The sequence below is a fragment of the Lissotriton vulgaris genome, chromosome 12 (assembly GCF_964263255.1).
Source record: "Lissotriton vulgaris chromosome 12, aLisVul1.2, whole genome shotgun sequence".
NCBI classification, from domain to species: domain Eukaryota; kingdom Metazoa; phylum Chordata; class Amphibia; order Caudata; family Salamandridae; genus Lissotriton; species Lissotriton vulgaris.
The window spans coordinates 752,134,620-752,161,676 of record NC_141700.1 but is presented as its reverse complement, the minus strand read 5'-3'; positions in this window follow the sequence as shown (position 1 = coordinate 752,161,676).

Here is a 27,057-nt window from a genome sequence, read left to right as displayed (position 1 = left end):
TGTTCTGAATGAATAATGGTAAGAAGCTGTGCATTATTCTATTTACATTTCTCTTGGATTATGGTTCCAACCTACCAGTGCCCTTAAATAAGGTTACATTGGAAATTTGGACCGTTTTGGTATGGCACAATATATATGTGTCTTCTGATATAAATTATAACAGAGGCATGCTTATTGTGATTAGGAACGATTAGGTCAGAATTAATGGTTCGCATCAAAGCCAGTTCTTTAACGCACGTAGTTAGAACTGGCTTTGATGCGAACCATATATCAAAGCCAGTTCTAACTATGTGCGTTAGAACTGGCTTTGATGCGAACCATTATTTCTGACCTAATCGTTCCTAATCACAATAAGCATGCCTCGGTTATAATTTATATCAGAAGACACATATATATTGCAATACGAGATGAAACTGCAAGACCTAGCAGTTCAAAGAATGAAAATATATGAATGTCTTGCAGAGAAATTAGCTGCCCAAATTGCAATCCATCGTGCTGACATGTATGAAGTTGGTGAAAATTCAGGACGCTTATTAGCCAAGCAGTTAAGAAAGAGTGGCTAGGAAAGTAGAAGCCATACAGGATGCTAATGGTGTATAACAGACTGAGCCGAAAAAAAATTGGAAACATTTAGAGAATTCTATAGTAATCTTTATCTTAACGAGGATTCCCCCCATACTGTAGAGGAGGTAGCCAAGTTTCTTGGTGATCAAGACTTTTCCATACTTACTAACATCCAGTAACTGATGAACTGAGTGCAATCATATAACACCTGCCAGTGTAGGTGAGGTGGAATATAGTGCACTAGCTTATGCGGACGATATTGTGGTAATAACAACCGATTTGCAGCCTGCTTTAACAGCCGTTGAAGCCTTGGCGAAGCAATTCGGGCACTTCTCGGGATATAAGCTGAACATAAATAAGACTCAGATTCTATACGTGGGGGATAACTCCCCGAGAGATGTAACTGTCGTACCAGAGGCTACGTATCTCGGTATTAAAATTACTTCGCTAGTCAGTAAGATCCCAGAAATGAACTTTAATCCAGTTCTAGATAAAGTTAAATCTACTTTAGAACGCCTCAACCATCTTCATCTATCACTACATGGAAGAGCAAATGTGTTGAAAATGAGTGTACTTCCGAAATTCCTTTATTTATTTAGATCTGTCCCATTAGAATTTTCTGTTACCCGTTTTAAAAGACTTGAAAATATTTCCACAAGATTTCTATGGGGCTATAAAAGGAATAGAAGGGCCTATAAAAGATGGTACTTCACAGATCTGGGGGGGGGGGGGGGGATGGGGAATTCCATATTTTTTATTTTATTACTGGGCTTCGGTTCTGCAATTTATTTTTCCCTTAGCAGTTGGCAAAAAATGTAAGCTATTATCATGTCATCATCCCTCAATATATAAATTTGCTATAGGAGCAGAGGTTAATGGTTGTTTTCTGAAAGTACTCGAACCTAGCTATTATAAAAAGACCAAGTTTAAGGTTCTTATTGCTGTGTTCTCAGTTTGGAAACAAATTAAGCGGTTTTTAGGGCTACCTCAAATAAATCGATATACTCCTTTTCAGGCAGCCATATGAGGCTTCTCAATGTCAACTTGCTCGGGCTAAGTATGCCCCGGCAACGGTAGCTATGTATGTGTTCAGGCACACAAACAGAGAGCATGTAATTAGTCCTTGATTCACAATACTGCCCCAGTGGGCTTGTGTTGCATAGTTCGAAACCGCCATTTACAGTGGAAAAGTCACTGTAAATGACATTGAGAAGCCTCATATGGCTGTAAACCTTTGTTTATATTTAAGCATACCATGATGCTGTTTGTTGCACTGTTAATATGATTGCCAAAGAAATGTGGCCTTCAGTGTATGTTTTCCGTTCCGTTTTGGATAATAACTTGATTGTTTACATGAAACTTTTATTTTTCATTGATGACATTGCTTTAACAAAATGTTTTCACTATGTCTACGATCACGTGTGGCAATGCAAAACAAAGTATGTTTCTTTAAAAGAACGATGGTACCGGTAAGCTCCACCCATGAGCAAGAGATCGGCTGATCTCGAAACGCGTTGGGTGTTTTTCTTCTGTCGATTAAAACTGACAAGCACCGTTCTATAATTGGGCTCCGACTCTGGTTTTTCTGTGAAAGCATTTGGAACCAGGAGTGTGTGCATATTGAGGGGTTGGCGAACCCCGTCGTGAGCCCGCCGTCTGAAGTGGCTTAAGCATGCCATCCTTGTGTGTATTTATTTAAAAATAATTGCTTTTGCCCGCCTGATTTGTGGCTGCGCTGCATGGGGAAATCGGATTGAAAAGAAAAAACGGGCTTTGAACTTCACGAAAGCCGCGTAACCGAGTGACATTTTACGGCAATTGGGATAAGACCGGAACGCTTCCATTTACCCCGGACTGTGATATCCCGCCCCCCAGCTGGGAGAGCAGTGGCAGCCAAACACAGAGCAATACGGAAACGAACGGTGCACACAGCTATATACCGGCTGGTTAGCTGTGTCAGTAACCATGGCAGAATCAATGAACAACAGGAGGCAAGAGGCAGCAGCAAAACTCTTTACACCAACAGAGTCCAGTGTTGGGGAGGAAATGAGACCACCTGGCAAAAAGATTGATGAACTCAGATTATTGTGGGATGCATTATGGAAAAACCTTAAACGTGAACAATCACATTGGTGGGAGGCGGCTGCCCTTACTAAATACCTTGAATGTAACAGGATACCGCGAGGTTTAAGGATTTTTGTTATACCAACGTTCCAAAACCCTGACCCCGAACTCATTAGTGAGTGGATGGATAATAACCACACATGTTCACTCAACATGTTGAAAATGCTGATCAAGAATGCGGAAAAAGAGTGTGCACAACTGAATACAGAAGGTGAAGCACTAATTACGAAACTGAAAGCCAAGTATACTGAGAGTGAGTTTATCACAGAGATGGAGAAGATGAATAAACGTCTTGAGAAAATAGAGAAGGAAATAAAAGAGAAAAAACAGAGAAAATTTCATCGCGATGAAATTGACTACAGTAAAGGCCAAATCTTGACTTTTGCCAAGAGGTATGATGTTATCAGGGATGCAGCAAAGAAAACTAAAGCGCATATGACACCCGGAATGAAGAAAAATGTACCTAATCAAACGGAAGTAATTCAAGGGGAATCTGTAAACCTGGATGAAGATAATGAATCAGTTGAGAGTGAAAACTCAGCCAGCGGAAGCTATTCCAGCAAAAGATCTAATTTTAAAGGAGGTAGCCCTAATTGCAAAGGGACGCCAGACAGGCACCCCGTCAAAAGGGCGTGGAAAAGTCGGCGGACGCGGAAGAGGCAACAAATCATTCGAGGCAGCACAGAGTCCGGTGGATGTCGTAACCAGAGGCAAAGCGGCAAAGAAGTGAACTCCATGACTGTGGTAAACCTTTCAAAATGTATTTTAACACCTGTACAACTCGAAGTTTTATCTAAAGGGCTATCATTCTGTCCTACATCCACATTTAACTTTACTAATGCCCGCATAGATCTGTTTTGCTTTACACGCAAACTCAAGTTAAAGAAATGGTTTGCAACTAAACCTCGACTGAGAAAAGATGTAATGGTTGACAAACCCAGTGCTCTAAGTGTAAAGGATGCTGAACTTTTACAATCTGTTCAAATATTAGCAGGCTGTGACAATGTTAGTGACAATGCATATTTAACTTAGTAGACACTGAGATCTCAGTCGAAATGAGCAGCAACAGTGGGTTTAAACCCAAATCGGTTTTTGTACCGCAAATCACGAACAGCTATATCTCCAGGCCAGACCCTCTTGCCCCCTCCCCTGGACAGACCATTTTTTGGTCCCCTTTTTCTGGCCAGGAGAATTTAGGAAGCCCCACAAGCCCATCACGTACACCCAGGACAGGGCATGGTCCAGACTCTCAACCAAGGACTGGGCCAGAGCTCTGGAATCAACGACCCCCGCCCCCTCCGAGGACCCTGTTATAGCCGATAGTAACTTCAGGAAGTGGATTTCCGACTCACTTGACTCTATCATACCTATAAAAACCCGCGAAGACCAGAGCGGAAAGACAGGCTCGGCCCCCTGGTTCAACCTAGAACTCAGAGCCCTCCGCAAGGAATGTAAAAAAGCGGAGCGTCTATGGAGGAAGGATTGGCTCCACTCCAATAAAGACTCATACCGGAGGACTGTGAGAGCATATAAATCTGCTCTGAAAACTTCTAAAGCCTCCTACTATGATAGGATAAAAAATGCCACTAACTCCGCAAGAGAATCCTATCTTATCGTCAAAGAACTCCTAAAAGTCCCACAACCCCCACCCCTGACCAGGCCCCCCCCCCGGACAGGAGTACAGAACTAGCAAAATTCTTTGACTCTAAAGTCTCCCACATCTTAGATTCACTTCCGCAGCCCAGTCAGCTACCTTGCTGGGACAATGTGACGCCCGTCACTTGTCCAGTAGGCGTCCCCCGCCCGCAGCTTAATGCTTTTAGAGCAGTTTCATCGGACGAAGTCGAAAAGGCTCTTGCCAAGATGAAAAGTGGCTCTCCCTGCGACCCTGCTCCTATGAGGTTCCTGAAAACAGTCTCTCCTGCGATTGTTCCTCCAGTTCTGGAGTTGATCAATGCCTCACTGTTCCAAGGCACCGTCCCTCCCAGCTGGAAGGGGGCGGTAGTTAAAGCCCTTCTTAAAAAAACCCAATTGGATCCCGCTGATCGGCAAACTATAGACCGATCTCGCTCCTGCCGGGCATCAGCAAAATTACCGAAAAACTGGTCAACGTTCAGTTGTCTCAGTTTCTGGAAACTAACAAGCTGCTGCGACGGTCCCAAACGGGGTTTCGCCCTGGCCAAGGCACGGACACTGCCCTCCTCGCCGTCATCGAGGAGGCAAGGTGCATTTCGGATTCGGGGGGGGTCAGTGGCAGTGATCCTCCTGGACCTTAGTGCAGCCTTTGACACGGTGAATCACCGTGTCCTGCTCCACCGGCTGGCCAGGGCGGGACTCGGGGGCACAGCGTTGGCCTGGATAGAGTCATTCTTGTCGGGCCGTTCGTTTCAAGTCTGGGATGGCAATTCTCGTTCTGACCCTATTCCTCTGACAAGTGGGGTTCTCCAGGGCTCCTCACTGAGTCCCACCCTTTTTAATGCGTACATGGCCCCTTTGGAGGACGTAGTGGCCCCCTTCGGCATCAAGATTGTGAGCTATGCGGACGACACGCAACTGGTCGTCTCTCTCTCACACCTTGACCAATGCCCAGATAATCTCCTGCACTGCCTCCAGAAAATCCCTCTCTGGATGTGCGAATCCTCACTCAAACTCAACGGGTCCAAAACAGAAGTTATGCTGATGGGCAAGAAGTGGTCAGCTATTCCATCGTCTGTTTGGCCCGATACCATGGGTGAGGTGCCCGCCCCCAGGAAAGAAATTAGGAGTCTGGGGGTCTGGCTTGAACCAGACTTATCCATGAAAACCCAGGCAACTAAAACAGCTGGAACCTGTTTTGGACTTATGAGGTCAGTTCAAAAGATCCTTCCTCTGCTCCCCCCTCAATCCAGGAAACTCCTGGTTCAGGGACTGGTTCTTGCACGACTGGATTACAGCAATGCGGTCTATCTAGGAGCCCCTGAAGCTACTCTGGGCAAGATACAACTAACCCAAAATGCAGCTGCCCGGATGCTGATGGGTCTTCCCTCCAGATCCTCTGCCAGACCAGCACTTAAGGCGCTTCACTGGTTGCCAGTGCAAGAGAGGATCGAGTTCAAGGCAATGTGCATCGCTCACAAGCTCCTCAATGGAAAAGGCCCCTCGATCCTAGGCGACATGGTCACCCCGTACAAAGCCTCGAGACCCCTGCGCTCGGACAACGAGCGGCTGGCAATTGTCTCCAAGTTTAGGAGGGCACGTACCGGAGGTCGCCGCTTCTCAGTTAAGGCTGCCACACGCTGGAACTTGCTTCCCCGCAGTGTGCGGCTGGAACCCTGCTACTTGCATTTCCGCAAGCAGCTCAAAACTTTGCTTTTCCCTAAATAAAAAAATCTTTCTCCCGTCTCAGCCAATTTTCAGGTCTTCACAGCGCGGGGATACCTCCGGGTCACCAGGCGCTTTACAAATCCCTAAATAAATAAAAATATATCGATAGCTTTGAACAAGGCATGATTCAAGAAATGAGAAGGATGGACAGAATGAAGCCCAAATTGAATTGGAATCTAAACAAACAGCAGTTTCTTGCTTTAAAGGAGATGGAGAGTTGGGCTGATGTAGTCATTAAGAACAGTGATAAAGGTGGGAATGTAGTGGTCTGGCCACTTGACATGTATCTAGAAGAAGGTCTCTTGCAATTATCTGATGAGAATAACTATGTTAGAGCAAATAGAGAGGAATACAATGTATCTAAATGTGCATATGGTGATAAATTAAGTGATTGGAAAGCAAGGGGGTTGATAGAGGACGATGAGTACAATTACCTCCATGTAAAATATCCAAATCTATCTGCACTGTATTTATTACCCAAATTGCATAAAAACCTTCAGACACCCCCCGGTAGACCAGTTGTTTCATCTGTGGGGAGTCTATATGAAAACACTTCTAGATACGTAGACCACTTCCTGCAGCCTTTTGTCACCAGTTTGCCTTCATAGGTGAGGGACTCATCGGATTTCCTAAGAATTATAAAAGATACCATATGGAGTCCCGAGTACTGGTTGGTGAGTTTTGACGTCACCAGTTTGTATACCAGTATTCCACAAGAACTTGGCGTAGAAGCATGTAAATATTATTTAAAAAAGAGAGATCTATCTCTCATCTGTCACATACCAACATGCTTCTGGACATGATGTGGGAATGCCTGACCGATAACTTCTTCATCTTCAATAAACTATTGTTCAAACAAACCAGGGGGGTGGCGATGGGTACTTGCTTCGCCCCCAGCCTGGCATGTCTGTATCTGGGCTGGTGGGAGGAGCTGGTGGTAAATAAGATCTCCCACTTCAGTACCCACGTCATCCTCTCGAAAAGATATATTGATGACATCTTCTGTATTTGGAAGGGCACCCTCGACCAGGTACATGAATTTGAGTCCATCCTGAACCAAAATTCTCTTAACCTGAGGTTTACCAGTGTTATTAGTAATGAACAGTTGGAATTCCTGGACATTAGACTTGAGGTCATTGAGGGAACTTTAAAAAGTTCCTTATTTCGGAAAACTACCGCAGGAAATAGCCTTCTCCATGCGGGTAGTTGTCATCCTCCCAGCCTAATACGCAGTATACCAGTGGGCAAACTGATCAGAGCCAAAAGAAACTGTAGCTCGGCTGAGAGTTTTTCCAGTGAGAGCAAGACAATGGTGGAACGGTTCTCAGAGAGGGGCCACAGTCAGAAAGTGATTCAGCAGGCCTTAGCCAGGGTCAATACTATGGACAGAGATGGGCTGTTAGTCCCAAAACAACATACAAAAGATGAAAGAATACGTTTCATCACTACATACAACAGCCAATCCTGGAAACTGCATAAATGTTTAGGCAAGTATTGGGACACACTCAAACTGGACTAAGATATAAAAGAAGTGATACATGACATTCCCTCTTTGACCTTTAGGAAAGCCAGATCATTAAAGGATGCATTGAGCACCACATTGTTAAAAGAAAACCACAGGGCAGACACAATACAGGGATTCTATCCATGTCGCAGATGTAAGGCTTGTAAATACAGCAACAACTGCAAAACAATACAACTGTCTAAAGAACGTTGTCCACACAAGATCACTAAACACCTCAGTTGTACTACTGAATATGTTATCTACGCACTGGAATGTCCGTGCAACAAATTCTATATAGGGTGCACTACTAAACAGGCCAAGCTTAGAATTTTGGAGCATCAGAGAGCAATCAGGAATGTGAATCAGCAATATCCTGTAGCCAGGCATTTTGCAGAGGAACACAACAAAAATCCCAACTTGATGAAATTTTGTGTTTTGAACAGTGTTGAGAGTAATGAGAGGGGAGGTAACAGGTGGTTGGAGTTGAGAAAACTGGAATCGAGGTACATTATCATGTACAACACAATGCAGCCTGTAGGACATAACTTGGGGGAAGACCTAGCAATTCACCTCCAAAACTGAAATGAGTTATACTAGGTTTATTGAGAAGCTGCTGCCTCTTAGGTAACTGAAGTCTGATATTTTAATCATGTTTTTAACAGTACACGGATCTGTAATGAAATACTTGTTATATATAGCAATGTCCTCTTTTCTTTCCTTGCAGGAACGGGAGCACTATTGTGATTTTGCCCACTCGGGCTGAATTGGAGAAGTCAATGTAAATGGCGGTTTCTAACTCTGCAACACAAGCCCACTGGGGCAGTATTGTGAATCAAGGACTAATTACATGCTCTCTGATTGTGTGACTGAACACATACATAGCTACTGTTGCCGGGGGATACTTAGCCCGAGCAAGTTGACATTGAGAAGCCTCATATGGCTGTAAACCTTTGTTTATATTGAAGCATACCTTGATGCTGATTGTTGCACTGTTAATATGATTGCCAAAGAAATGTGGCCTTCAGTGTATGTTTTCCGTTCCATTTTGGATAATAACTTGATTGTTTACATGAAACTTTTATTTTTCATTGATGACATTGCTTTAACAAAATGTTTTCACTATGTCCATGATCACGTGTGGCAATGCAAAACAAAGTATGTTTCTTTAAAAGAACGATGGTACCGGTAAGCTCCACCCGTGAGCAAGAGATCAGCTGATCTCGAAACGCGTTGGGTGTTTTTCTTCTGTCGATTAAAACGGACAAGCACCGTCCTATAATTGGGCTCCGACTCTGGTTTTTCTGCAAAAGGATTTGGAACATGGAGTGTATATATATATATATATATATATATATATATATATATATATAATATATTACCTACTGGCAGTCGCCAGTAGGTATATATAGTTAGGATTTTTTTTAATAGGGATTTCTGAAAATTCTATGTTGAATAACTTTGGCGTTGGACGGAATTGGCTGAAATTTTCAGAAAAATAGCACATTTTGTTTCTGAGCAAGCCCGAAAGTTTGGGGGGGGGGGGGGGGGGGGGGGGGTTCATGAAGCGGGGGCCGAGAAAAAAGGGGGGCCCCAAAACGTGTTTTTAACATTAAGTTTTCCATAGGGCGGTTGGACTCACTTTTAGCTCGAACCGCTGAATGGGTTTCCACAAAAATTGGCAAAATTGTAGGGACTGGTAGCCCAATGTGCCTTTGCTATGTCTCAAGATATATGCTCCAGTGGTTTTTACGAAAATTAACTTTGAAAAATATATATTTGGCTATATATATGTTAGAGCCAAATGTAGCCCAAAGATGGCCACCAGAGACAAAAAAAACAAATGTAGCCCAAATATCAGCCAGATGTAGCCCAACTATAGCCCAGTGACAGAATGTCCCAGAGTGTTCTAAAGAACAACTAGATCACTAACAGTCTTACTTATGACAAAAGTATGGCACACCTGAAGTCATCTTGGTTGGAATAAAGTGTTAACACTTAAAACATTTAATTTGCAAAGGAACAAAATGAGGGGTTTAATTTGCCATAGAAATGTTATATATTACCTACTGGCAGTCGCCAGTAGGTATATATAGTTAGGATTTTTTTTAATAGGGATTTCTGAAAATTCTATGTTGAATAACTTTGGCGTTGGACGGAATTGGCTGAAATTTTCAGAAAAATAGCACATTTTGTTTCTGAGCAAGCCCGAAAGTTTGGGGGGGGGGGGTTCGTGAAGCGGGGGCCGAGAAAAAAGGGGGGCCCCAAAACGTGTTTTTAACATTAAGTTTTCCATAGGGCGGTTGGACTCACTTTTAGCTCGAACCGCTGAATGGGTTTCCACAAAAATTGGCAAAATTGTAGGGACTGGTAGCCCAATGTGCCTTTGCTATGTCTCAAGATATATGCTCCAGTGGTTTTTACGAAAATTAACTTTGAAAAATATATATTGGGCTATATATATGTTAGAGCCAAATGTAGCCCAAAGATGGCCACCAGAGACAAAAAAAACAAATGTAGCCCAAATATCAGCCAGATGTAGCCCAACTATAGCCCAGTGACAGAATGTCCCAGAGTGTTCTAAAGAACAACTAGATCACTAACAGTCTTACTTATGACAAAAGTATGGCACACCTGAAGTCATCTTGGTTGGAATAAAGTGTTAACACTTAAAACATTTAATTTGCAAAGGAACAAAATGAGGGGTTTAATTTGCCATAGAAATGTTATATATTACCTACTGGCAGTCGCCAGTAGGTATATATAGTTAGGATTTTTTTTAATAGGGATTTCTGAAAATTCTATGTTGAATAACTTTGGCGTTGGACGGAATTGGCTGAAATTTTCAGGAAAATGGCACATTTTGTTTCTGAGCAAGCCCGAAAGTTTGGGGGGGGGGGGGGGTTCGTGAAGCGGGGGCCGAGAAAAAAGGGGGGCCCCAAAACGTGTTTTTAACATTGAGTTTTCCATAGGGCGGTTGGACTCACTTTTAGCTCGAACCGCTGAATGGGTTTCCACAAAACTTGGCAAAATTGTAGGGACTGGTAGCCCAATGTGCCTTTGCTATGTCTCAAGATATATGCTCCAGTGGTTTTTATGAAAATTAACTTTGAAAAATATATATTGGGCTATATATATGTTAGAGCCCAAATGTAGCCCAAAGATGGCCACCAGAGACAAAAAAAACAAATGTAGCCCAAATATCAGCCAGATGTAGCCCAACTATAGCCCAGTGACAGAATGTCCCAGAGTGTTCTAAAGAACAACTAGATCACTAACAGTCTTACTTATGACAAAAGTATGGCACACCTGAAGTCATCTTGGTTGGAATAAAGTGTTAACACCTAAAACGTTTAATTTGCAAAGGAACAAAATGAGGGGTTTCATTTTGCCATAGAAATGTTATATATATATATATATATATATATATATATATATTCAATGAAAAAAACATAGGTTATAGACCATATATAGTTAGGGATTAGCATATATGGTTTTTTCAGTGAATATATATATAAAAGCCAACGCGTTTCGCCGTAAGGCTTGGTCACGGTAAAGTTTGCTGTGTGCACTCCCCTATACATACACCCAGTGATAACACTCAAAATAGGACTGACGCCCTGTGTGTCTTAGATTGCGCCGCCATCTTGTAGTGGCTTGTGACTACCTATCGCTCACTCAATGTAACCACCCCGCCTTCACGGAGATACAGCGTTCGTAACTGGGAAGATGAGCCGAGGACGCCGAGGTGGGGACTTTGGCAGGTGTATTCCGATTACAAACACTGATGAGAGCAGCGTGTGAGAAGTGCATTGACGCTGGGGACTCGCGGGTTTGTTTTCATCAAAACACGGAGCAACCCGGTGTCAGGTACATTGACGTCAGCACATAAAACGCAAGCTCGTGAAATTCACACCTGTATTCCACGGTTCTCTGAGGGAGCGGATTGGTTACGGTCGACCGAAGTGGGGGAGATCGTCATCCAAGCTGGGATGCTTTGAAACGGACTCGGTAATTTACTAAAACCAGCAACAATGGCTAGCAACTGGGAAATGAAAAGAAAAGAGGTCTCGAACAGATTATTTTTTACACAAATCACAGAGACTGCCTGTGGGGAGGAGGAGCGGCTGGAGCACTCCGAAGCAGATGAGGAAGAAAGAAACACTGCTTCCTGGTTGCCAAGAACACAGAACCAGGAAGTCAACAGCCGCGGTCTAGCTGTTGAACAGCGGAAGGGGGAGGAGTCCCATCAGCCGGCGGAACCAGGAAGGATAAGAGGAAGAGGCGTGGAACGGACGGTGCGCGAGGTCGAAGAGGAGGCTGCGGAGCACCCGGAGGCAGAGGAGATCCGAAGAGTGGAGAGCGTGAGAGCGGAGACAGAGGAGATACGAAGAGTGGAGAGCGTGAGAGCGGAGGCAGAGGAGATCCGAAGAGTGGAGAGCGTGAGAGCGGAGGCGGCTGCGGAACACCCGGAGGCAGAGGAGACTCGGAGAGAGGAGAGTGCACTGCGAGTCTACTGAGCGACGTTCCCGACACTGCTTCCATACCCGGTGGGCTGAAGGGAGAAGACGCCACGGGTCCTGCTGCTGTGGTCCGAGAGTCGGGCCACAGCCCAAGGCAAGTGCTGTTAAAAGGGGCATTCTGGTGGGGTGTTTGGGGAGGTGGGAGGTAGCAAGGTCAGGGAGGCGGGAGGCCCCGCGGTGATCCTTGCACTAAAAACACCCCCCCTTTTTCTTTAATTTGGTGAAGGTAGCACTACACGTAAAACTGAGAGCAGATCAGTAAAACCTGTTTGTTTTCTATTTTCCCTGAGGCCACAAGAACCGGGACATCGGACCAAACCCTGACGTTCCCTGCAACCAGAAACAACCCCAAGAAGGAAGGACCGTTACAAAAGCCATACTTAAGAGTAAAACTTAATAAAAAAACTGAACTGTAGACAACAGTGCTCTGGTCTCATTCTCTGTCCACCACTAGCCCCTGACACTGCCGAAAATGCACATAAAGAAGGAGGTGCGCAAACGCTGATGACCAATGAGGTTCTGTTACTGGCGCTATTCGATAAATTAGAAAAACTCCAAAAAAAAGAACTCTCCAAATGGTGGGAGGCGGAGTCTCTCCAGAAGTACATCGATGTGGGTCGTGTTCCTAGAGGCCTTCGAATATATAACATCCCGACGTATGAAGACCCAGATCCAGAGATGTTGGAGGAATGGGTGGGAAATTCAAAAGAAAGTTTGACGGTAATGATGCGCATATTGATAAAATACGCATTGAAAGATAGATCAAAGATCGTGGAGGAAATCGAGACGACTATCGAAGAACTGTTGAAACTAACCACCCAGGAGAAATTGGATGCTTTTATGGAAAAGCTTCAAACACGACTTAATACACTGGAAGAAGAAATTACAGCGCGCAAACAGCGCAAGTTTATAAGAGACTTCAAGGACTACCAAGCAGGAAGAACTTTAACGTTCCACAAAAAATATGACCATCTGTTCACGACCACGGAACCAGGTTGCAGTAATCAACAAGCTCAGAAAGCACCAGAGATAACTAAGAAATGAAGTGATAACCGAAGAGAGCAAAACTTCTGATGGTAATCTGTTCGATAGTTCATTGGAAAGATGAAGCCAAAAAGAACCCACTGCAACCCCCAGCCGTAACAATTTCCTGAAGCAATTTCAATTGATAAATAAAGCAAAACAGGATCAATTGAACGCACAAGAGAGGGAACAGGATTTTCGGAGAGGCCGGGGACGAGGACAACGCGGCAGAACGCGAGGACAAAAAGGAACAAAAAAGCAGGAACAAGGAGAAAAAAACGTATCGAATGCAGCTTCGCCGATGGTAACAAGAGCCAAGAGGGGAGCCAATTGACTGTCATCAATCTCTCAAACCGTGAGTTATCTAGTACAGAGATCAAGGTGTTATCATTGGGATTGTCCTTCTGTCCTACAAGAAATATAGACTATGTACAGACTCGGATAGACATGTTTTATTTTTGTACGCAAACTCAAGTTAAGAAAGTGGTTTCATTTACATCCAACACCCATGGGGGGCAACAGTAGGACGGATAACTTACCTACAATTGCTATATCTGATATTGCAGATTTTCAAACGGTGTGTGAATTAAATGAGGATGTTGTTCACCATGAGAATCCACTGCTTAACTTACAAGATACGGACATGGTCATTGATGATGCTGGTTTTAGTGGATTTAAACCCAGAGCATCACAATGAACCATAGGCATAAATTTTGATTTGGAAGTATTTGAAAAGAGTGTAACCAAGGAATTGAAATAGATCCGGTACAAGAGATTTGGTAGATCCAAATTTAACCTTAGAAAAGAGCAATTAGTGGCCATCGATAAACTCAAGAATGATCCCTCTATCATCATCAAGCAATCAGATAAGGGGGGGAATGTAGTGGTCTGGGGAATCAAAGACTATACCTGTGAAGGACTACGACAATTAGCTGACACTACCTGTTATAAAAGAGTTGACAAGAATGAAATGTTGATGTCTAATGTAAAATACGATGCTATGCTTGAGGATTGGAAGGACAAGGGACTATTAAATTGGGACGAGTTTAACAGTCTGAAATGCAAATATGCCAAAACGCCGGTATTATACTTGTTACCCAAGTTGCACAAGAACCCAAAAAACCCACCAGGTAGACCCATAGTCTCCTCTATGGGGTCGAAACTGGAGATGACATCTAAATACATTGACTTTTTTTTTAGACCGTTTGTTACTGTCTTACCTGCCTATCTGAGAGATACCATGCATTTTTTAAATATGATTGATGATATTCATTGGGAACCTGATTTTCTTCTGATTACATTAGATGTAACTAGTCTGTACACATCTATCAGACATGATCTAGGATTACAAGCCATTAGACACTTTTTAAAGGCCAGATCTATCTCTCTTTTAATGCATACCGAAATGTTGGTGGATATGGTGATGTACTGTTTGTCTAACAATTATTTCCTCTTCAACGACCAACTCTATGTACAACTACTGGGGACAGCGATGGGCACTTGCTTTGCCCCGAGTTATGCCAACCTCTTTATGGGGTGGTGGGAGGAGCAAGTGTCCATAGAGGTCGAACAGTTCAATGAACATATTGTCCTATGGACAAGATTTATAGACGATATATTCGTCATTTGGCGTTGTGATCGAAAAAGTGCGAATGAATTCATTCAGACTCTAAACACCAATGACTTCAACATTGAACTGACCTCACAAATCAGTGATAAATCCATAGTGTTTATAGATGTGGAGGTTGAGGTACAGGATGATCAGCTATGGAGAGCTAATTCGGCTTAACAAAACTGTAGTACAGAGGAAGAATTTGTGAAGGAAAAGAAAATCATGTGTGAGAGGTTCAGACAGAGAGGTTATGCACAGGAAATAATAAAGAGAGCAAGCAACAAGGTAGATGAATTGGACAGAACAGAGCTTTTGAACCCAAAGGCCAGAGAAGATAAGAATGATAACAGACTCAGGTTCATAACCACATATTCCAGCCAGGCATTTCAGGTGCGTAAAATTATGAAGAACAACTGGCACATATTAAAAACTGATGCCACTCTTGACAAATGCCTACATGAAACCCCCCAAATAACATTTAGGAGAGGTTTGTCATTTAAGGATGAACTAAGCCACAATCGTACTAGGACAGCAACCATCCAGCAGGGCAGAAATATGTCAGGGTTTTCTTGCTGCATGCGCTGTAAGGCGTGTGCGTACAGTAGCAATTGTTCTAAAATCAAATACCCACTGGTAAGAGGGAATTTGAAATTAGAGGAAACTTTGACTGCAATACAGAAATGTGTGTTTATTGCTTAATCTGCCCATGCAATAAACTTTACATTGGTAGTACGAAGAAGAAGGCTAAACTGAGAGTACTTGAACATAAACGAGCAATCAGAAACAACAATGAATTATACCCGGTAGCTCGTCACTTCAAAAGATGCCATAACCAGAATGACAAACTGCTATCTTTTGTAGTGCTAGATGCAATCAAACCTCAGTTAAGGGGAGGAGACAGAGAACATCAACTGAGAGTATTGGAGTCGAAATTTATTATTGATTTCGAAACTCTGATACCTGTGGGCCTGAACTCGAGTGAGGAATTATCAGTACATTTGTAACAGTGATGTGTGACACAACCATCGAGACCCTTTTGTAGATAAATGAAGGAAATAAGTATATTTTAATTGTATATAGATGGGTGTAATTTTAGCACTTCTTGTTTTTCCCGTTTTTTGTAGAATTGTTCGTAAGCACTGTTTTTTCTGTTACTTTGTATTAGGACTATGCTATCAGTGGGGTGGCTACAAACTGAAGAAACTCGGCTGGCAAGATTGAAAAATTCTTCATGACAACAGTTGAAACAGAATCTATTGTATATTGGCAGCATGCTCAGTACTATCCAACTTAATCGTTAAATTGGTAGTTATTATGGACAATGGTGCAGGTTCAGAGTAGTTTAGCCCACTTGGGCGAGAGTCTCTCTTATATATATCTTATATAGTGTTATATATATTTATAAATAATTATATAAATGCAGTTATCCGATGTATATTGTGAAGTCTGAGCCGCCATTATAAATAATGTTATACTGTGAGATGGCTGTACAACACGGGTGTCCATTAGAAGTATAAGTTGTAGACGGTATTTACGTTAACACAAGCATGCATGCCCATGTCTCATTTACATTTGCTAGCCGAGATAAAATGTTTTGATCTATATTGTTTTCGCCCACTGGGGCGACACGCAATTACATTGAGTGAGTGATAGGTAGTCACAAGCCACTACAAGATGGCGGTGCAATTTAAGACACACAGGGCGTCAGTCCTATTTTGAGTGTTATCACTGGGTGTATGTATAGGGGAGTGCACACAGCAAACTTTACCGTGACCAAGCCTTACCGCGAAACGTGTCGGCTTTTTGTGAACCTTGTTGCTGAATAAATCAATTTGAAGCATCCCGGAGTGTCCCGACCCTTTCTCAACCTGTTTGGTATGCAGAAAGCTTGTTGGTATATTTTTAAAAACGCCGGTTTTTTGGAAGGGACCGCCGCATTGACAGAGCCCTGGACTACCGGTAACTGTTGTAATATATATATATATATATATATTACAGACTGCATTTGTACACACGCATTGTGTGTGACCAGTGGTCACTCTACATATGAAATTATGTGGTTGAAGCTCCGGAAAATTAATTAAGGAGCAACATATAACATTTCTTTATTTATTTAGAAAGATATATATATTTTTATAGAGATGTATATATTTTTGTATATATGAAGATGTACATTTGGGACTCTATATATGTTGATTTTAATGTGTACATTCCACTGGAGCTTTTATGTAATCGTTCTGCAGTCTGATCTTTGTATGGTGCATTGCATAGTCTGTTTCTCAGTTCTATTAATGTAATGTCACAGCTGTTCACAATTTTTTGTTACCTTGCACTTTAAATTTGGCACCGGTCCATGAGTAACGCGTCATGTGATCAAGGTCCAGGTCGGACCGAAACGCGTCATGGCGGCGTACTGATGCAGGGCGGAAAACTTTAAATAAATGAAGAAAACGCACAAAGAAATTGGGCCGCGTTGTCTATCTGAGTCCGTGGTTTTGTTACTGGATTCTTGAAGGATAGAGTACTGCAGTATTTCGGTGTCAAATTGCTTCTTTGACACGAGTGGATAACCCCTCCTTGTTGTGGGCGTTGCGGCATTGGAAGCAGCTGGTCTCGTCTAGGCGGGACGTACTCATTTGCTCTGGTGAAGAGCGAGCCGCACGGAAGCCCCTGGATACCGTGAAGGAGTTCCTGCCTGTGGTGCCGGAATCGAGGTGGCCGGAGTGTGTGAATCCGAGCAACCTGAAGATATCTGGCGAGGTAGGAAAGTAACGGACTATCCAGTTAGGAGAGTGCTGTGTGTGGAGTTTCAATTGTGTTACAAAACTCCCACTGTTTAAATTCCCTATCGCCCGTTTTGCATCATGGCCGCGGAGGCGTCACGTAGCCGAGAGGAGGCGGCGATCGATATTTTTGATGATTCCCCGGCTGGGGGGTCAACTGTGATGGTGCAGGAACAGGACACTGCACCATCAGTGAACACTAGCGCGAGAGACTTATTTAGGCGCTTGGAGAAGTTGATGCGTGCCGAGCAGGCCAAATGGTGGGAGGAGAAGTCACTTACTCGCTATTTGGAGGTGGGCAGGGTCCCTAGAGGGTTGCGGATAACTCTGGCGCCCAGCTATGAGAACCCTGACCCGCCCTGCTGGGAGAATGGGCGGATACTAATCTCGAATCATCGGCCAAATTGTTAAGAATACTGGTAAAATATGCAGCCAGTGACAGATTGAACTGCATGTAGAAATGGCTGCTATCGAAGAGACTGAGAATTTAAAAAAAAATGAGACAAGACATGCTGATTAGACTACAAAAGGATGAAGATGCGATAAAAAAGCGTAAAGCCTTCAAATTTAACAGAGATAAACTTGATTACCAGAACGGTAATGTCTTTACATTTGCCCGGAGGTATGGCGCTGCTAAAAACAAAGGCAACATAGCAACTCAGCGCAAAAAACAAGGCACTGCGGGAGATAGTACACCCTCGCTAACATCTACCTCTGAACAAAGCGCTGTCAGCGGAAGCGAAAATGAAGAGGAAAGCGGTCCATCTAACCTGCTAAAAGACGGAGTTTTAATTATGTCCCGGGCAGAGGAAATGAATGTCCTTTGCCAAGACAGGAGAGACACGCTAAGACCCCGGAAGAAACAGCCGCAGCAAAAAGGCTTGCAAACGCCAAGCGGGGGGCCAGGAGGAAGTGCTACAGGCAGCGCAAACGTCAGCAAACCTCCGAAAAAAACAACGAGGGGCAGATGGAACCGAAAATAAATCTTGAGGACACGGCCAACACAGTAATCAATCTTTCTGACATCGCATTGAACAAGGCTGAATGCCAGATACTGTCTCTTAGCCTCTCTTTCAGTCCGGAAAGCAATTTTAACTATTCTGAAACCCGGATGGATGTGTTTCGATCTATCCAGAAATTGAAATTGCAAAAATACCATAAAACGAAGGCAAATAAGGACAGTACTAAGACTTCTCAGTATGCAACCAGTCCACCCCTATTATCTGCCGGTGATGTGGATTTGTTTTTTGATTTACAGCAACTTCAGGAAGATCAAACTGAACCCATTGGTGCATTGGGATTGGAAGGTATGGATTTTGGTTGCACTATAAAAACACCATTCAAACCAAAATCGATTTTTTTGCCTATAATGATGCATGATAACTTAGATCGTTTCCATGACCTGGTTGCCTCTGACTTGAAAGATCTATACAGAGTCACTAATCAATGTGGCACCGAAATGAACTGTAAACAAAGGTGCTATATTGAATTGATGAAGAAGTTGCAGGCCAATGAGGAACTTGTTATAAAACATTCTGACAAGGGGGGCAACATTGTCCTTTGGCCTAGACTCATGTATATGGAGGAGGCTTACAGCCAACTTAATGATGTTTCTTGCTATAAACGTAGTAATTTACAAATGATGAAGTCATCTTGGTTGGATTATTATGGAAAATTATTAGCTTGGAAAAGCAGTGGGTTAATCAGTAATGATGAATACCTTTTTTTGCACAATGATTACCCTACTGTACCTTCGATATATTTTCTTCCCAAGGTGCATAAGAATATCAAAAAACCTCCTGGTCGGCCCATAATTTCAGCTATTGGGAGTTTAACTGAAAACACCTCCAAATATGTAGATTATTTCTTACAAGAATGGGTGCTCACATTACCATCTTATGTTAGGGACACCTCTGACTTCTTGAGAAAAATTTGTGACAATAACTGGTCAGATGACTTGATTTTGATTACCATGGATGTTGCATCCCTCTACACCTCTATCAGTCATCGGGATGGGATCAGGGCGATTGAACATTATCTCAATCGTAGACCTGCATGCTTTACTCTCCATAACAAAATGTTGGTGGATATGATTAAAATGTGCTTGGAATATAACTATTTCACATTTGATAACACCATCTTCCAGCAGATAAGGGGGGTAGCTATGGGGGCCTGCTTCTCCCCCAGCTACGCCTGCCTTCATATGGGCTGGTGGGAGGAGCAGGTCCTGAAAACTGAGCATGAAACTACCTTGAGGGCACACGTCCCTCTTTGGCTGAGGTATATCGATGACCTCTTCCTATTGTGGAGGGGGTCAGAGGAAGTAGCCAGGGACTTTATTAACAGCTTAAATGACAACCAATTGAACCTGCAGTTTACTGCTCACATGAGCAAGACCTCTGTAGTCTTCTTAGATGTTGAAGTATATATAAGTAACAACAGTATATGTACTAGACTACATCGTAAACCCACTGCCGGAAACTCGGTACTTCATGCTTCCAGTCACCATCCCCAGCACTTGATCAACAGCATCCCCTATGGGGAGATGCTGAGGATCAAACACATCTGCAGTGATGTGGAGGAATGTAAACTGGCACAGAAGGGTTGTAAAGAACGGTTCCTTCTAAGAGGATATAGTCCTGCGATTATAGAGAAAGCTATTCACAAAACGGAGTCTCTAAATCGTGAAAGTGCTTTAGCCCCTAAAATCCCAATCACTGTTAATGGTGCCAGTAAAAAGGTGAGGGTCATTGTCACCTATAACAAGCAACAGGCGGCCAATAGAAAAATACTCAGGAGACATTGGGATTTATTGTTGAAGGACCCTGTTATTGGTGAGGATTTACTTAAGAACAACCCTACCCCCCAAATAACATTTGGTAAAGCCAGATCCATGGGAAATTGTCTTGACAAATGTAATCCTGAAATCAGGCCCCCATCTAATTGGCTTTCCAAACAAAAAGGCTTTTTCAAATGTTTTACATCCAAAGCTTGCAAGCATGCTAAAAATGTTAAGGAATACAATACTCCTTTCCTGCCCCAACCTGTTAAAATCAAACAACGCATTACATGTAAAACTGAATACGTTGTTAATGGGTTTGAATGCCCTTGCGCATTACGCTATATTGGCAGTACTAAGTTACCCGTGCACATGAGGATCCTGCAACACCTTCGGGCTATCAACAACAAGGATCAAACATACCCAGTTGCACGGCACTTCGAAGCCAAAGATGGCAGTGATAACACTCTTCTCCAGTACTTTGCCATCAACTGCATACCTCCGTCTCGCAAGGGTGGAAACAGAGATAGTGCCTTGCGGGTGTTGGAGACTAAATACATCTTGGAATTAAATTCCAAAGCTCCAAGTGGTCTCAACACTACGGAGGATTTATATACGTGTATATAAATCAAGTCTCACCGTCCCTGAATCTATGGACATTAAGGTATGTATAGCTTTGCACTGCCTGCGTGTTTTGGAACATTGTTTGATTAAGTATACTGCTAAGGTACTGCTACAACTCTCCATTATCTATTATAGGATGCCTCTATTTGTTTCTCTATATATACATCTGCGCTTTATGTACTGTAACTAAGCATTGTCTTTTTTAACAATTCACTATTACTGAACACATTGGTGGCTATAGGTTGGAATTTATTTTTGATTTATTATTTGTTCACTGATTCACTTTTAAGTATATCACAACATTTCTCGCCTATGATATTCAGGCAGATGATATAATCGATCATCTAACACTTGGATTAGGTTGCCTACTTTTTGTTAAGTGCTTGCCTACTTGGGCAGTATTAAGTAAACAGCTAATTGCAGACTGCATTTGTACACACGCATTGTGTGTGACCAGTGGTCACTCTACATATGAAATTATGTGGTTAAAGCTCCGGAAAATTAATTAAGGAGCAACACATAAAATTTCTTTATTTATTTAGAAAGATCTATATATTTTTATAGAGATGTATATATTTTTGTATATATGAAGATGTACATTTATGAACTCTATATATGTTGATTTTAATGTGTACATTCCACTGGAGCTTTTATGTAATCGTTCTGCAGTCTGATCTTTGTATGGTGCATTACATTAATAGAACTGAAAAACAGACTATGCAATGTCACAGCTGTTCACAATTTTTTGTTAGCTTGTACTTTAAATTTGGCACCGGTCCATGAGTAACGCGTCATGTGATCAAGGTCCAGGTCGGACCGAAACGCATCATGGCGGCGTACTGATGCAGGGCGGAAAACTTTAAATAAATGAAGAAAACGCACGAAGAAATTGGGTCCGCGTTGTCTATCTGAGTCCGTGGTTTTGTTACTGGATTCTTGAAGGATAGAGTATATATATATATATATATATATATATATATATATATATATATATATATACGGAAGAGGATTTGCTTCCGTAACGGACCCCTTCGCCTACAGCTGACAACCGCTCTACAAATCACCTTGCTTGGATCTCTTTTGGGAATTACAGCGGTTGTCCCCGTGATTACAGTTACTTCATTTGCGAGTGTTGACGGCGCGAGAAGCCTCGCTGATTCGGGTCGGAGGACGCTGAGCAGGGAGCAACTTCTGCCACACATAAGCGGTGAGTGAATCGTACATTATGTCACGGCGGCGAAGTTAATCAGCAGCGGCAATATTGTGGCGGATACAACACGAAATAACTTATCTGCCAAACTTATAACTATACAAAGCCACTATGAATGACGAAATTGATAAGTTGCGGGAAGAAGCCGCATCCACTATGTTTAACGGGACTAAAAGCCGTTCAGACAAACCACAATCACAGAGTGATACTAACACTACTCAAAAGCGAAATTTAAAACAGTTGTTTAAAGAATTAGAAAAACTATGCAAGTCTGAGTGCACCAAGTGGTGGGAGCACAAATCCCTCAGCAAATATGAAGTAGGCCGTGTCCCTCGGGGATTGCGCATCTTACTAGCGCCCAGCTTTGACAAACCTGACCCGGCCATGTTACTGGAATGGGGTGAGAGCAACCTAGCGGCTTCGATGAACTTGGTATGCATCTTAATTAAATATGCCGCAAGTGACCGTCTTAAACTTTTAGATCAAATAAAAGTTTTGGAATTAGAAATCAACGCTCACCCGGACCAACAAGAAGTCAAAAAGCTCACTGACAACATGACTGAGCGTCTACGGAAGCATGAAGAGAAAATAAAAGAACGCAAGGCCTCCAAATTTGCACGGGATGCGGATGATTATAGCCAAGGCCGTATCTTCACATTTTCTAGGAAATACAACAACGCTAAACGACAGGCATATTCCAATAAAAACATCACGGAAAATTCCAGCAACAGTGCCTTACCTGCTCCCAACCAACAAACTAGCTCTGATAATACCACAACCTCTGTGCCTGACGATGATAGCAATAATTCTACACCATTACAGAGTGATTACAGCAGTGATGCTTTATCCTCGTGCTCCTCCACGTCGGATTTAAACTTAACAGGTCTTGCGAAAGTAAATCTGCAGCAAGAAATGGATTTTGTGGTGGAGGAGAGGTTGCAGACCCTGCGATCATGGCAGCCGAATCCGCAAACAGACAAAAGCGGAACCAGCGCCGGAAAGCAAGGAAGCGCAAGTGGAAACAATGCCGGAGGGCAGCAACAGAAAAAGAAAAAGAAACCTTAGGTGAAACGCAGATAGTGGACAATACCATCATAAATCTATCTAACATCACCCGGACTAAGGCAGAGGAGCAATTACTTTCCCTTGGCTTAAACTTTTCACCCATACAGAGTTTCAATTACGCAATGACCAGGGTGGATCTATTTTGTTTTATAAGAAAATTGAAGTTGAAAAAAAATTTTGCTTCTAAATCCACCAAGGCAACATGCAAAGCTGATATGTCTAATTCTGTGACTAGTACAAATGAAATAGCCCTCTTAAGTGCAGCGGACACCCACACTTTTCTGGATGCCAATGATCTATTAGCTGACACTGATATAACAGAAATTGATCCAGATGTAGCTACACAAAATCGTTTGCGCAGAATATCCATCAAACAAACTGGAGCTGGCTTAAGTCCATTCCGCAGCAAATCTAAATACATCCCCCTGATGCCTAGGGATGCTGTGGATGTGTTCCATGATTGCGTAGTTAATGATATGAAAAAACTATACACAAAATCAAACAGCAAATTTCGCAAGAAAGAAATACATAGCAAAAGAGCGTTTGATGAATTAATGAAGAAGTTGAGTAACAATCATGAAATAGTCATCAAAAAATCGGATAAAGGGGGTAACTTGGTAATTTGGCTAAAAGCGGACTACATCATTGAGGCCAAGCGACAACTCGACGACTCTAGTTGTTATATAAAAAGTTCGCATAAAGACTACGAAAGTGCCAAGAATAAATTGCACAAAATGTTAGGCCAATGGAAGCGGGAGGGCCTTATTTCATATGAAGAATTCAAATTTATGTGCATCAACTTTCCCGTGTTACCCTCTTTATATCTAATACCAAAAATCCATAAAGCTGTTGTACCCGTGCCTGGCAGGCCTATAGTATCTGCCATTGGAAGCGTGAGAGAAAAAGTAGGAGAATATATCGATTTTTTCCTCCAAATCTTTGTCAAATAATTACCCAGCTTTGTAAGAGACACTAGTGACTTTATCAGCCAAATTGAGAACATTACATGGGATTCTGATATGTGGCTTATTTCCCTTGATGTGGAAGCGCTTTATACTAGTATAGACCATAAACAGGGGCTCTTGGCAGTAAAATATTTTCTATCTAAGCGCTCCATCACATTCTACGAACACAATAAGGTCATTATCAGTCTGATGGAGTGGTGCCTCCATATTAATTTCTTTTCGTTTGGCAAGGAAATTTTCCGACAGCTCAGAGGTGTGGCAATGGGGGCCTGCTTCTCTCCCAGCTATGCGTGTTTACATGTAGGCTGGTGGGAGGAGCAGGTCCTCATGACACGCCACAAAACATGGATGGACAATCATGTTATTCGTTTTTTGCGTTATATTGATGACATTTTCATAGCCTGGCGTGGCACCAGGGCAGAGGCATTTGAATTTATTGATAACATCAATCAAAACGACCTCAATCTCAACTTCACTGCTCACTTAGAAAAAGCGAGAATTCAATTTCTCGATGTGGAAGTGTATATAGAAGATAACAAAGTCAATACTACCCTACACAGGAAAAAGACAGCTGGAAATGCCACACTGCATGCCACCAGCATGCACCCTCGGCATACGATCACAGGTATCCCCTATGGCGAGATGTTAAGGCTCAAAAGAATATGCAGCTCTCCTTCCGATTATGAGCAATGCCTGAAAGATTTAACTATCCGCCTAAAAGCCAGGGGGTACTCAGACTATATTGAAGAAGGCCTATAACAAATCCCTATCTCGTACAAGAGAGCCTATTTCCGGTGAGCATTTCTGATACAGACAACCCTGCCATTAGTGAGCCCCCAGTTTAGTAGGGAGGAAAGGAAAATCAAGGCCATTCTTAACAAGAATTGGCCCATAGTTCTCAGCGATCATGTCCTTAACACTGTGTTACCCTCAGCTCCCCAGGTCACCTTTAGGAGAGCTAAAACTATGGGCAACCATTTGGATACTGCTGCACCTGAATTAAAAACTAATGCAGCCTGGTTACGACCATCTAGGGGTTTCTTCAAATGCTCCAGCTGTCGGGCATGCAAATTTGGCATTTCCACTACACATTACACGACTCCTTTTAGCTCTGTAGCTAAACCTATATTGGGCAATTACTCCTGCAAAACCGATCACGCTGTGTATGTTCTAGTATGTGCCTGTGGACTTAGGTACGTTGGTAGTACCAAACTCCAGGTACATATGCGAATATTACAGCACCTACGAGCCATACTCCACAATGACCCTGCATATCCGGTCGCCAGGCATTTCAATCTAGTCCACAAGAGAGATTTGTCTTGCCTCACTTACTTTGTGATCGGATCTGTACCTCTGTCAAGGAAAGGTGGTAACAGAGAACTTCTATTGAGAAAGTTGGAATCTAGATTTATTCTAGAGCTCGACAGTCGTTGGCCAAATGGGCTTAACAACATCGAAGAGATGCACCATTTTCTAGAATGACTCTCCTCTTTCAATTGATATACACATCAATTTTCTCGCTCTCTGTACATTAATCTCTTTGCCGTTATCGGATGCATGAGTATGCATATCTCAAGTTAGGCTCCCTATTTGAGATATTTATGTTTATTTGCTCTCTATTTTCCAACTCTTAAGTACTAATATCTGCAGAATTATACATTTGCACAAGTTAGGTTCCCTATATGTGTAAATTTGACAGTTGCTCTATCCAATTACAGTTGTGTAAAACTTCTTGATGTATTAGACATTGTGTAGATTGAACATCTTTGACTCTGCACTTCATAAGCACTTTATTAATCTATTTTTGTACATCTGCGCCGTTTTTCTATGAATTTAGTGTTAATTATGTGACTTGTCTACTCACCTTGTAAATATATGGGATATAGTGTTTTTTATATATATACCCGTTATTAACATTTTTTGATACTGCATTTTTGATACCAACTTTTACCATTTATGACTTTGATTGCCATGATTTATTGTATTTATTGACCATTTCTATTCAGGGCTCTGAATTTTGGTGTTTATTTACATACGGCATTTCTGGTCCGGTTACAATGCGGCTTACATTGACCTATGACACTTTTTTCATCGCAATCACCTCTTTTGCACTTTTTCCACTTATGCACTTTACAATTGTCTTTTGCTGCTATTGAAACATTGCTAAATTTTGCACATTACAGTCAGTGGTTTACATGTTTCTTTAATCCCAGGTTTTAATAACTGAAATAAAAGCACAAAAAAGTATACATACTGTTGTCATTTATTTGTGATGTTATTGTAGTAATGAGTCTAGTTGACCTTAACGACTCCATGTTATTAGAAATAGTGACATTTTAAGAGTTATCATGGATTTAACCAGTTATTTTCTTTTAATTTGTACACTCTAGTACCACCATCTCACAAATTTCGGATTTAACCTGTGACTGTTTTGTAATAATGTGCTGTTTACATAACACCGCTGCAGCAATAGTCTGTTTTCACTGTCATTACCCACGTGACACAGGAGGTTACCACCAGGGGGTGGTAACATACAGTTGCATTACATTTAAAAAAGGCTTGTGATTGCTTTATTTTTTCACTGCAGCGTGAACAAGGGCACTTGTGCTCGAAACGCGTCGCTGAACTGGCTTTGTGAATTTAATAAACAAGAACTTTTGCTGATTTGGTGGTCCGTATTTCCTTTTGTGGATGGCGTGGAGGCTCTGACCGCATACGCAGATCCTGAAGAGAGGGAATATATATATATATATATATATATATATATATATATATATATATATACACACATATATATATATACACAAATATATATATATATACATACATATATATACATTCCACGAGTTGCCTCCCTTTTATTCAGAGAGGCAACACAGTATCACAATCAGCTTCTCGAAGCACCAATTCCATAGCCAGAC